Below are 13,470 nucleotides of genomic sequence, written 5' to 3'. Positions count from 1 at the left end.
ACTTATTAGAAGAAACACCCGGTTTGCAGAGTGTGTATGCGGATAGTTTAGCGTATAAACCAGGTTGCTATGACAGTGATTGGACGGATAAAACGACGTATACGTTTGCAGATGACAAACGTAAGAAATTATTCACAGAGTCTCCCCCAGTCAACTTTTGAATTTCAATCTTTAGAAAATGCACAGATTGTTCGACCGAATTTTACGAAATATTCAGTAATGCAGCTGGGAATACAACAACGCATTTTTTCTTGCTGGTGGTTACGTTGACCATGCAAACATGGGCAGTATAGACAGCAAATGGTAATCTGTGGTGCCAATTCTTAACGCAATCCATCGTGGGATTTACTTAAAAAAATCGACATTTTTGGAAACCCTTAGAATAAACCTTTAATGGATTCTAAAGTTTCCTGGCAAATAAATGTAGAAATCGGTTGTAGAATTGTCTAAAGAGTCTATGGAGGTTGCCCCTGGAGTAAATCTTGAGGGAATTTTCGAAGCAATACCTGGTAAAATTCTAGGGAAACAAGTGTTGGACTACTGGAGAATTTCATTTGAACATCCCTGGAGTATTCCCAGAATGTATTCTTCAAGCCTAACATGAAAACCCATAATCTTACATGCAGTTCAGGTCTGATTCACCTCATTTTCAAGTGATTCATTTTGATTCATATTCAAGCAAATCACGCTTTATTCACTTCAGACTAAAGTGGCTCAGATCTTGATTATTTCATTTTCAAGAAACTCATTTGATTCATTTTATATCGAAACGAATCTCCGGTATTATTCACTTCATATTGAAGTGATTTAGATGTGATTCAATTCAGGTTCAAGCCTTCTAAATGTCAATGACCTACTGAATGGCATTGCCGAAAACTCGAACTCTATATTTCACCAAGCTCACGAAAAATAGCTAGTTGGGAATGCCTAGTTTTGCACGCTCACCAAGTAGCGGCAAAATTCCGAACCCAAGTAAATGTCCTTGATCTTGTGACAAACTTTGCTGAAGACCGCATAAAGTTCAGCATCGCCATGTGGTAAATTGATGTGGCTATATATCCACATCTTGATCTTGTAATAATTTTGCAAAAGAGACTTTAGGAGTTTATGACGGATTGTGTATTTTTTGACCAAGACAAACCTCTCAACACTTAGACGAAACAGGAATTAAAAAAATAAATAAATGGAGGATGTATGGATATTGCGACAAGTATTACTCGTGACATAACGACCAGTACGTTTTATCCAAGATTTTTGTCTAGGAATTAAAAAAAATAGATATTTGCTCGAACCTTTCTACGGATATAGCTTCAAAGATTTCCTCAGCATTTCTTTTACTGATTGTTTAACGGCCTTCTTATAGTAAGCATCCATGGAATTTTGTTCAAAATACCTTTAAGAATTTGAATTTGAAGTTCAACATCAGAAAGTACTTTAGAGATTCACCTAAAAATTTCACAAATTTCTAAAGATAATTCCAGAAGTTCAAGAAGTGATCCTATCCATCGAATTCGTTGGGAATTTGTCCAAGATTTCCATACAGGATACCATCAGGAATTACTCTATAGACTCCTCCCAAGTTTCTCTCAGGAGGGCCTCAAGAAAATCTATGATAAATTTCCTAATGAAGTACTCAAAGCTATCAATTTGTGTGATTTGTGCTAACGTAAGAACAACACGACATTCACGAAACGCGACGCGAGACAAGACATAACACTTATAGTTCTTAAAACTTTTTGACGATAGTACCTAAGAACTATAAGTGTTATGTCTTGTCTCGCGTCGCGTTTCGTGAATACTCAAAGCGCTTATCCAGGAATGACTTCTGGGAATTATTTATAAAAATTGTTGGAGATTTTTTCAACCGGAAGGCATTTTTAATACAGATCATTTCATATAGTATGAAACTTGAGTAGAAATTCCTGATGAACTCTTGAAAGGAAGTCAGAAGTAGGGGAATTGTTAATCGAATTTCTGGAAAGAAGAAAAAAAAAGACATTTTACACCGTCTTCAGCACATTGGCTGCACAGACTGAACGATCACTAACATTAGCCTTCCGTCAGTCGCTCAAAAAAAAGTTACACCATCGGTCGCATCGTGTACTGAGTACACGCGGAGCAATTTTGCTTGTCAATCTAAAGCTAGGCAAGATAGAGTATTGATGTCTTCGGCAAATTTCTTCAGTTCAACGGTACCAATTGGTCAGTGGACAAATGAAACTTTGGAAACATCCTCAACTTCCAGTGGCCATCGGATTGTCCCCCGGGGGAACCGATGAAGGGGACATTTTGCAATGCAACTTCTCGAACACAAATATCTCAGGATCTAGATTGTTTAGCACGATGGTGTCTTCGGCAAAGTTGTTCAGTAGGTCAAGGACTAACATGTGATAGGCCGCTTGTTTCGGAATTCTGCCACCAGTTGGCGCTAGTGAGCATGTAATTTTTCAAACACAGATATCTCAGGATCCTGACTACCTAGAAAGATGCGGTCTTCGACAAAGTTGTTTAGTAGGTCATGCACTAACATATTATAGGCCATCTAACTTGAAATTCTGCTATCAGATGGCGCTAGTGAGTATACAATATTTCAATCACGAATATCTCGGGATCCCGATTTTTTAGAAAGATGGTGTTTTCGGCAAAGTTGTTCAGTAGTTCAAGGACTAATATGTGATGATCTATAAAAATCGGAAATCTTTCACCAGATGGCACTAGTGAGCATGACATTTTTCGAACAAAGATACCACAGGATCCCGATTATCTTCGTACCGTTATGTTGACGTCTTCGACAAAAGTGTTGAGTAGGTCAAGGTCTAGCATGTGATAGGCCACCCAACTAGAAATTCTACTACCAGATGGCGCAAGTGAGCATGCAGTATATTGATCGCGCCTATCTTAGGATAGCGATATTATAGCAAGATGGTGTCTTCGGCAAAGCTGTTTAGTAGATCAAGGACTAAACATATGATGTGCCGTTTGATTACAGTATGGCCCATAAAAAATGCGAAAGTTGTTCGAACGTGAATATAGCATCCATAAGCGTAATTTTCATTGTTTTTGATAGTGAATGTAATTTCTGATTATTGTAGTATATTCTGACACAACTTCGCTATCCAGGACAATTTTTGTCATATTTTTCTAACTGTCCTAAATAATGTAAGAAAGCAAATAAGTTCGAAGGTTTTGTCCGCCCAAAGCTAGAAACAGCGTCTGATTGTCATATACTCTTGTGATAAACTTTCCACCTGTGCCAAGTGTTGAATAAAAAATAAACACGGAGGCTTATAAAAGATTTTTGAGGATGAAATTTGTTCCTTCGGTTAGAGACAACTTATATCAATACTAACTCATAGGTTTTGAGCAAAACGGAGCCGCTTATCACACTTATATAAAGGTTCAATCAAAGCTTTCCAAAATGAGCCGTTTCTTCGAAAATATGTTTATGTCTCCAACTACCCAGGTATGAATCAATTCTATCATTTGATATGGGCGTATGCTGGAGACAAGGCCTGCGAAGAATCCGTCGCCATCGTTGGTGTTTTAGAAGCTTTCATTGCTCAGATATTGAACTCGACGTCCGCATGATAAAATTTGAAGGTATGCTTCCAATTCCTCTCTGGTAAGGTGAAAGTAACAAATAAGAATCATGTTCAAAGCGAAAAACTGAGTCTAAATAGATTAAACAATACAAGTAATGAATAATATTTATGTTTCATTCACATTTTCTATGTAAAAACTACCATAAAACATGATATGACGATTTTCGCATTTTTCTATGGGCCATACTGTAGGAATTCTTCCACAAAACGGTGCTAGTGATCATGGAATTTTTCAAACGTAGATATCTTTGGATCCTGATTCCTAAATAAATGTTCTGAGATATCCTCATTACTAAGAAATATTACATCTTCGGCAAAGTTGTTCATTAGTTGAAAGCCTAAATGCGAAGGACCTCAAGTTTTAAAATTCATCCTACAGGTGGCGCTAGTGAGCATGCAGATTTATGATTGCAAATATCCGAAGATCCCGATTACATCGAAAGATGAAGTTTTCAGCTAAATGGTTCAGTAAATCAAGTACAAACTTGTGGTGGGCCACATTTGGTTCGGAATTCTTAGATGGTGCTACTGAGTACGCTATATTTACAGCCTAAATGTCTAAGATCGTGAATACATAATCATGAAAATGATATCTTCAGTTGTTTATTCCTGAGACGAGACTCACGGAGACGGTCTTCTTTTTCTGCGATTGCTGAGTTTTTTTTTCTTATTCCACTTAGTGTTTACATCAAGCTCTCACATGACCATCTCAGCCATAAACTATTGCGTTTGCATCACACCGAAGCATAAACGGGATTTTTTTAGTGAAATTTCATGCCAGCAAACTTAGCAGATATTATAAATAAATCAGTCTTGTGATTTATCAGCATCTTTGGAAAAACTGCTCCGCTGACTGAGGTTTTTCATAATAGTTAAAAAAAAAGTATTCAATTTTCGCTTTTTCAGCCATGAAAACGACTGGCTGCATTTGACGTTTCGTGACAGCGGAATCTGGGCTGCACATTTTTTTTACTTAACTCGTTTATTTGGAAGGCTCAGGGTTGGTAAATGGCTGGGCATGGCGTACCATTGGTACCTCGCGTACCTGAAGGAATAAAATAGACCCCTCTGTGCGGTCCTTAGCCTCTTGCCCAGCAACTCCTATCCCTACCTCCTCGCGGTACTGGCCGGGGTACGAGTAACCTTAGGGAAGATCGGGTAACCAACCCCCGGTGGGAACTTTGGTCGTATGCTGACAGGGAAGGGGGGGTTTGCTTCTGCAAACCTTGAGCGTCTGTACTCCATGTTAGGAGCGGCTCACAACAGCGTCTGTTCCCCATGTCAGGGGCGGCTGATCATCGTCCGAGTGCCAGAGAAGGACTCTAAGCTAAACTGCGCACTATGGCCCTCCGAACATTTAGGGGGAATGGTCCTCCGGAAATCTAGGAGGTTGGTGTCAGGCCCTGCAAGCCAGCCGTAAAAACACATCAGCACAGGAACGTCAACGAGAGAATACGGACCGGAACAATCGGCAAAGACCACAGCGACGGAAATGGACTAGCGATTGGAAACTCGGTACGTGGAACTGCAAATCTCTCAACTTCATCAGAAGCACACGCATACTCTCCGATGTACTGAAGATCCGCGGTTTCGACATCGTAGCGCTGCAGGAGGTGTGCTGGACAGGTTCGATGGTGCGAACGTTTAGAGGTAATCATACCATCTACCAGAGCTGCGGCAACACACGTGAGCTGGGAACAGCTTTTATAGTGATGGGTGATATGCAAAAGCGTGTGATCGGGTGGTGGCCGATCAACGAAAGAATGTGCAAGTTGAGGCTCAAAGGCCGGTTCTTCAACTTCAGCATCATAAACGTGCATAGCCCTCACTCCGGAAGCACTGATGATGACAAGGACGCATTTTACGCGCAGCTCGAACGCGAGTACGACCGCTGCCCAAGCCACGACGTCAAGATCATCATAGGTGATTTGAACGCTCAGGTTGGCCAGGAGGAGGAGTTCAGACCGACGATTGGAAGGTTCAGCGCCCACCGGCTGACGAACGAGAACGGCCTACGACTGATAGATTTTGCCGCCTCCAAGAACATGGCCATTCGCAGCACCTACTTCCAGCACAGCCTCCCGTATCGATACACCTGGAGATCACCACTGCAGACGGAATCACAAATCGACCACGTTTTGATCGATGGACGGCACTTCTCCGATATTACCGACGTCAGAAACTATCGTGGCGCTAACATCGACTCTGATCACTATCTAGTGATGGTGAAACTGCGCCAAAAACTATCCGTCATCAACAATGTACGGTATCGACGCCCGCCTCGGTATAACCTAGCGCGACTGGCCCAACCGAACGTCGCTGCCGCATACGCGCAGCATCTCGAGGTAGCGTTGCCGGAAGAGGGCGAGCTTGACGAAGCCCCTCTTGAGGACTGCTGGAGCAACATAAAAGCAGCCATCAACAACGCAGCCGAGAGCATCGTCGGGTACGTGGAAAGGAGGACATGTAACGATTGGTTCGACGAAGAATGCAGGCAGGTTTTGGAGGAGAAGGATGCAGCGCGGGCTGCAATGCTGCAGCAAGGAACGCGACAAAACGTGGAGCGATATAAAAGAAAACGGAAGCAGCAAACCCGACTATTCCGGGACAAAAAGCGCCGCCTGGAAGAAGTGGAATGTGAAGAAATGGAACAGCTGCATCGTTCTCAAGAAACGCGAAAGTTCTACGAGAAGCTCAACGCATCCCGAAAAGGCTTCGTGCCGCGAGCCGAAATGTGTAGGGATAAGGACGGAAGCATCTTGACGGACGAACGTGAGGTGATTGAAAGGTGGAAGCAGCACTACGATGAACACCTGAATGGCACGGAGAACACAGGCGACGAGGGTCACGACAGCGGAGGAAGTGACTACGTCAGCACGGCGGATGAAGGAAACCAACCTGCCCCCACATTGAGGGAAGTTAAGGATGCCATCAGCCAGCTCAAGAATAATAAGGCCGCTGGTAAAGATGGTATTGGAGCTGAACTCATCAAAATGGGCCCGGAGAGGTTGGCCGCCTGTCTGCACCGGCTGATTGTCAAAATCTGGGAAACCGAACAGCTGCCGGAGGAGTGGAAGCAAGGGGTCATATGCCCCATCTACAAGAAGGGCGACAAACTGGAATGTGAAAACTATCGTGCGATCACTATCCTGAATGCCGCCTACAAAGTGCTATCCCAGATTATCTTTCGTCGTCTATCACCAATAACAAATGAGTTTGTGGGAAGTTATCAAGCTGGTTTCATCAACGGCCGCTCGACAACGGACCAAATCTTCACTGTACGGCAAATCCTCCAGAAATGCCGTGAATACCAAGTCCCAACGCATCACCTGTTCATCGATTTCAAAGCGGCTTATGATAGCATCGACCGCGAAGAGCTATGGAAAATCATGGACGAGTACAGCTTTCCCGGGAAGCTCACAAGACTAATAAGAGCAACGATGGACGGTGTTCAGAATAGCGTGAAGATTTCGGGCGAACATTCCAGTTCGTTCGAATCCCGCCGGGGACTTCGACAGGGTGATGGACTTTCGTGCCTGCTGTTCAACATCGCGCTAGAAGGTGTCATGCGGAGAGCCGGGTTCAATAACCGAGGTACGATTTTCACAAGATCCAGCCAATTTGTTTGCTTCGCGGATGATATGGATATGGTCGGCAGAACATTTGGAACGGTGGTAGACCTGTACACCCGCCTGAAACGTGAAGCGACAAAAGTCGGCCTGATGGTGAATGCGTCAAAAACAAAGTACATGCTGATAGGCGGAACCGAGCGCGACAGAGCCCGCCTGGGAAGCAGTGTTACGATAGACGGGGATACTTTTGAGGTGGTTGATGAGTTCGTCTACCTCGGATCCTTGTTAACGGCTGATAACAACGTTAGTCGTGAAATACGGCGACGCATCATCAGTGGAAGTCGCGCCTACTATGGGCTCCAGAAGAAGCTGCGGTCGAGAAAGATTCACCCCCGCACCAAATGTACCATGTACAAAACGCTTATAAGACCGGTGGTCCTCTATGGACATGAAGCATGGACCATGCTGGAAGAGGACCTGCAAGCACTTGGAGTGTTCGAACGAAGGGTGCTTAGAACGATCTTTGGCGGAGTGCAGGAGGACGGTGTGTGGCGGCGGAGAATGAACCACGAGCTCGCTAGGCTCTACGGCGAACCAAGTATCCAGAAGGTTGCTAAAGCCGGAAGGGTGCGCTGGGCAGGGCATGTTGCAAGACTACCGGACAACAATCCTGCAAAGATGGTGTTCGCGTCGAATCCGGTTGGCACAAGAAGGCGGGGAGCACAGCGAGCGAGGTGGCTTGATCAGGTGCAACAAGATCTGGAGAACGTGGGCCAAAATCGAGGTTGGAGAGACACAGCCTTGGACCGAGTAAATTGGCGTAACATCGTTAACGAGGTTTTATCAAATTAATTGATGTAACACCAACTAAATAAATAATTGGAAGGCTCAGGTGCCGTAGGGCAAAAATCTGGGCTGCATATGACGTTGATATTTTTCCTCTACGCGAGTCTCTATCAGGTTTATTCTATTCAAGGCTAAGGTATGTTGTAATAATCCGTTTGTTTCGAAATTATCCCACCAAACGGCGCTATACAGCATGAACATTCCATAAGTAAATACTTCAGAATCTTAACTACAGTCAAACTTCCAGTCGATATTTAAGGGATCATCGACTCATGGAACAGATATTCTTTGGAAAGCTGATTGAAGGGAGCATCATAGTAACCATGATTTTTGTTTTTGTTTCAAGTATGGTTTCATGAGTCGATATCGAGCTATGGAACATCGATTCATTGAGGTGTGACTGTATTTAGAAATCTGGCGTCTTCTGTTCTCTTCACGAACTGTGTTGGATTTTTCTCGAAACAAACAGCTTCCTGGCTCCTATTACAAAAAACCCTAAGAAATCTTGGCTGAACTGTGTTTGGTTAGAAATTATATTTATTTTCATTTCTATATCAGGTCCACCAGTATAATTTTTTTTTCTATAAAATTCGTTCTCATATTCATTTTTGACATCGTTTTTTCAATAGAATTGCTTTCCGAGTACACGACACTGAAGACGGTCTTACAATTGAGATCAAAATACGCGTATCTGTCAAATCTGTCATCTTTCATTCATCTTAAGGTATTTTACTATACTACTTGAAGTTCTAGATTATCCAGAAAGAAGGGTTATCCACAGAATTTGTTTATATAGAGATGCGTGAAACGTTGTTCCAATCGAGCAATAGGCCTTTTCACGAGATGTTTCAAATCAACTGATTCGGAAGGTCTTTGAAGTCTTGAATGGAAATGACAGTCCCTTGAATGCACCGGTCCACCGATAGAAACGAATGGAAACACGGACCTGTCTCATGAAAAGGCCTGTCCAATTGGTGGCAGAAAGCTGTTACACAAAAATGAAGATGGGTGTGTGTTAGTGCAAAGCGATATGAAAGTGACGTCTCCGGTTAGCTCGGTCTATTATGGCGACTCACGGAACGACACGCACACTACAACATTTTTCGAATCACCTCGAATGTGCATGTGAGGTCACAAAAAATTCTCCATCTCTGTCATCCACTGCTGGAATTGTTGACATTTTTCTATATGGAGTTTCAAGGTTACGTCAGACGTGCAACGATCTATAGTCACTGTCTGTGTTGTTTATAAATAAATTCAAAATGCTCTCAGTGCATCTCTAGTATAATCATATTTCCTGGGTTTATCATTATAGTCAACGCTCCATGATTGCTCTGATAATTGAAAGGGATTGTCGACTCATTGTAATATCGCGTTATGTACAGTACCTTGGAAAGCTGTTGTTGGGGATAATAACAGTGAACATGAAATTTGAATTTTAGTATGATTTCATGAGTCGATATCGAGTAGCGAAAAATTGACTCATGGAGGTTTCACAATATACCAGTGCAGCAAAATTCAATATTATTTATGTTGCTATAAACGAAGCATGCCGAAATTAAACGATCTTTTTGTGATTCATTTTTGTAGTCAAATTATTTAGATACTAAAATAGTAAATCATCCTATAACATTGATTTTGTTATATACATTGTTCATAATTAATGCTATATCATAACATATTTAGGGAACCCTTTGCATTGGGGTCGAAAACGAATGTTACCAAAACCGAACAGTACTTATGTTGTGAAAAATTCAGTTTGCCGATATCTCGGTAGAATATGTTCTGAGGTTCGATTTTAAAAATTACCGAATTCTCAGCTCTTGGGTTCTTGGCGAAATGTTTCGCTGAGGTCGGAGACATAATGTAAGTGTGTACGGATCTCCATTTATCCGGTTCACCGTATAATGAGAATTTCCGAGATGATTCTACCTGTAAACTGCGTAGATATAGTGCGTTTTATGTGAGAACTTCTGTGCGTCTTTTCACGCAAACATATTCAATGTATTCATCAGAAGTTCGTTTAATGGGCTAAATGTAAAAAATAAGTTCAATTTTAATCTAGAATTTGAGAATGAACCTTATATCTCTCGTTTTATGTTGTGCTTGCCTATTAATTCATTGGTAGCGAAATATTTAAACATTTGACAAAACGTGTATTAGAAAAAATTGAATCAGGACCTCTAGTGTAGCCTGATGTGGAAGAATTTCAAGTACGTTGGCACACGTTGGCCCGTGATTAACAAATTCATCAAAGTTTTTTTTTTTCTATCTTTATTAACGAGATTTTTAACCCTGGGCTAGTTCATCTCGTGACCAACGGCTTTACTTCCCTTCCGAAGGAAGTCGTCACTGAAATTTTTAGTGACTATCTCGGGGATGGGATTCGATCCCAGGTCCTTGGCGTGAGAGGCGTGTGTTCTAACCAGTACACCAGGTCCGTCCCCCACTTCATCAAAGACATCATCTTTCTAATCTTTTATTTCCCTTATCAGGATCCTGAAATATATGCTTTTGAAAAAATACATAAACCGTGTTGTGTAAGAATTTCTAATCAAACGGCACAGCACATGTTTAGTCCTTGATCTACTAAACAACTTTGCTGAAGACACCATCATGCTATAATATCGCTATCCTGAGATTGCCGCGATCAAAATACAGCATGCTCACTAGGGGCTGTCCATTAATTATGTAAGGGTTTATGGGGGGAGGGGGGGTTTGAGATTTCTTACGCGCCATACAATTTATTTTTAATTTTCATACAAAAAATCTTACCATGGGGGGAGGGGGGGTTGAAAAACCCCGAAAATTGTCTTACGTAATTAATGGATCGCCCCCTAGCGCCATCTGGTAGTAGAATTTCAAGTTAGGTGGCCTATCACATGATTTATCACCTACTTAACACTGCCAAGAGATCGTGTAATCAAGGCGACCAGAAACCCGATTCTTAGTGGAAGGTGCACTATACATGATCGAAAAAAAGATGTACTTAATTTGTAAGACGCTGTTGATATGTGAAATGAACAAATACAATTTACGACACGAATGCACTCTTTGAGTGTTAAGTGTCTTTAATAAACAAAAAAAAAACACTTTTGTTGAAGACGTCAACTTTCTAGATAATCGGGATCCTGAGATATATGTGTTCGAAAAATGCTCACTAGCGCCATCTGGTGAAAGAATTCCGAATTAAATAAATCATTACATATTAGTCCTTGAACTACTGAACAACTTTGCCGAAAAGAAAACACCATCTTTCTAAAAAATCGGGATCCTGAGATATTTGTGATTGAAATATTGTATACTCACTAGCGCCATCTGATAGCAGAATTTCAAGTTAGATGGCCTATAATGTGTTAGTGCATGACCTACTAAACAACTTTGTCGAAGACCGCATCTTTCTAGGTAGTCAGGATCCTGAGATATCTGTGTTTGAAAAATTACATGCTCACTAGCGCCAACTGGTGGCAGAATTCCGAAACAAGCGGCCTATCACATGTTAGTCCTTGACCTACTGAACAACTTTGCCGAAGACACCATCGTGCTAAACAATCTAGATCCTGAGATATTTGTGTTCGAGAAGTTGCATTGCAAAATGTCCCCTTCATCGGTTCCCCCGGGGGACAATCCGATGGCCACTGGAAGTTGAGGATGTTTCCAAAGTTTCATTTGTCCACTGACCAATTGGTACCGTTGAACTGAAGAAATTTGCCGAAGACATCAGTACTCTATCTTGCTTAGCTTTAGATTGACAAGCAAAATTGCTCCGCGTGTACTCAGTACACGATGCGACCACTCGTGTGACGGGCCCGGTAAAAAAAAGTTACACGAGCGGTCGCACTGGTGTACTGAGTACACGCGTAAAAACTTAGGTTAAAAACACGATGTTTTCGAATACTTTTCGTTGATTTTTTCGAGAAATTTCTTCTGTACAAGCAAGGAGAAGAGTAGATCTTGGAATAGGACCAACACCCGGATCAATTTGAAGAGATTTTCAACGTGTTTTTCGGCTTTTCGCAAAGTGCGTGTACTCAGTACACTAGGGCGACCGACGGTGGGTTAGGCAACGGACAACACGAAACACCCAATAGCCCAGCGATGAATTTATCGTTTGACAAAAAGTTTCCACCGACTGGAGCGGGAATCGAACCCACACCTCGTGGCACAATACGCCTAGTTGACTGACGCCGCTAACCGCCACGAAGCCCACAAATTAAAGAAGAAATGTGTACAGGAATAATCGGAATAGATGCTGTAGTATATACTGGTGTAAAATTTGATAGGAGCCTTTGAAATTTTATTTGAATTTTATTTGAATTTTTTTAAAGAAATTTTTGAAAAAACTGCAAGAGTCATGGACGAATTGTTGGGAAAATTCCTTGAAAAACAAACTGGAGGAGCACTATAAAGAACCCCCGGCCAAGTATTTTGAGAAATTTCCGAAGAAGCACTTAATAGATTTCCTGGTAGATAGATCCCTGGAGTAGTTTTGAAGCAAATTCTGGCACAAATCTTTGATGGATTCATACAATAATCCATGTGAAAATGACTGAAGGAAAGGTTAAAAATCGGTGCAGGAACTCTTTGATTTTTGTAGGGATTCCTGTATAAATTCCCCAACGAATTGCTTCAAATGTTTATAATAACCCTTTGCGCATTATCTTGTAATAACTGTTGAAATCTGTGGAAGATCTGCTAGAGTAACTACTGGGAAAATCGGTAGATGAAATAGGGTCCCAAAGCCCTGTCTCAATTTTAGTACCAAACGCTTAAGTTTAGGGCAGAAACACATGTTTACTCAATTTTTAAATGATTTTCATTGGTTTAAGTACAAAATAGTTATTTAAGCAACAAGTTGCAAAATGATGATTTTTTCAGCTCGAGTGGTACATTTATCCAACGAGGCTTGCCGAGTTGGATAAATACGACGAGAGCTGAAAAAATCGAGTTTTGCAACGAGTTGCGTACAACTTTTTTTGCAATTACGAAAAATGCCGTTATAGTTGGATTATTTCTTGGAACATAAACATATTTCAAGAAATCCCACGTGAGCTTCCATGCGTAGTAACAGTACAATTTTCCTCAATCAGGTAGGCTGTGGAATGACTGTCACATATTTTCTCACTTCCATTGCCGATTCCATTTTCAGTGACTGATCAGGTAAGACGCTACATACGTTTTCCCGCAATATCGAAATTATTATTTTGTGCTGAATTGCCCGCACGAACCGCCGCATAAGGCTCCCGGCGAAAGTGAACGAACAAGACGATCCCATTCCAACAGATTACAACTCCGAATCCATCACAGTCAACTAGCCCCTGACTCTAAATCCATTGGACGATCCAATTCGACTCAATTCGAATCTTCAAACGGATGTATAACCAGAACCCAGTTGACTAAGTTATTTAGGGCCGATTTCTTCACCTTCCGTTATGCCGTAAATCACGTTT

The sequence above is a fragment of the Aedes aegypti genome, chromosome 2 (genome assembly GCF_002204515.2).
Source record: "Aedes aegypti strain LVP_AGWG chromosome 2, AaegL5.0 Primary Assembly, whole genome shotgun sequence".
Classification (NCBI taxonomy): domain Eukaryota; kingdom Metazoa; phylum Arthropoda; class Insecta; order Diptera; family Culicidae; genus Aedes; species Aedes aegypti.
Note: the sequence above shows the minus strand (reverse complement) of the source record.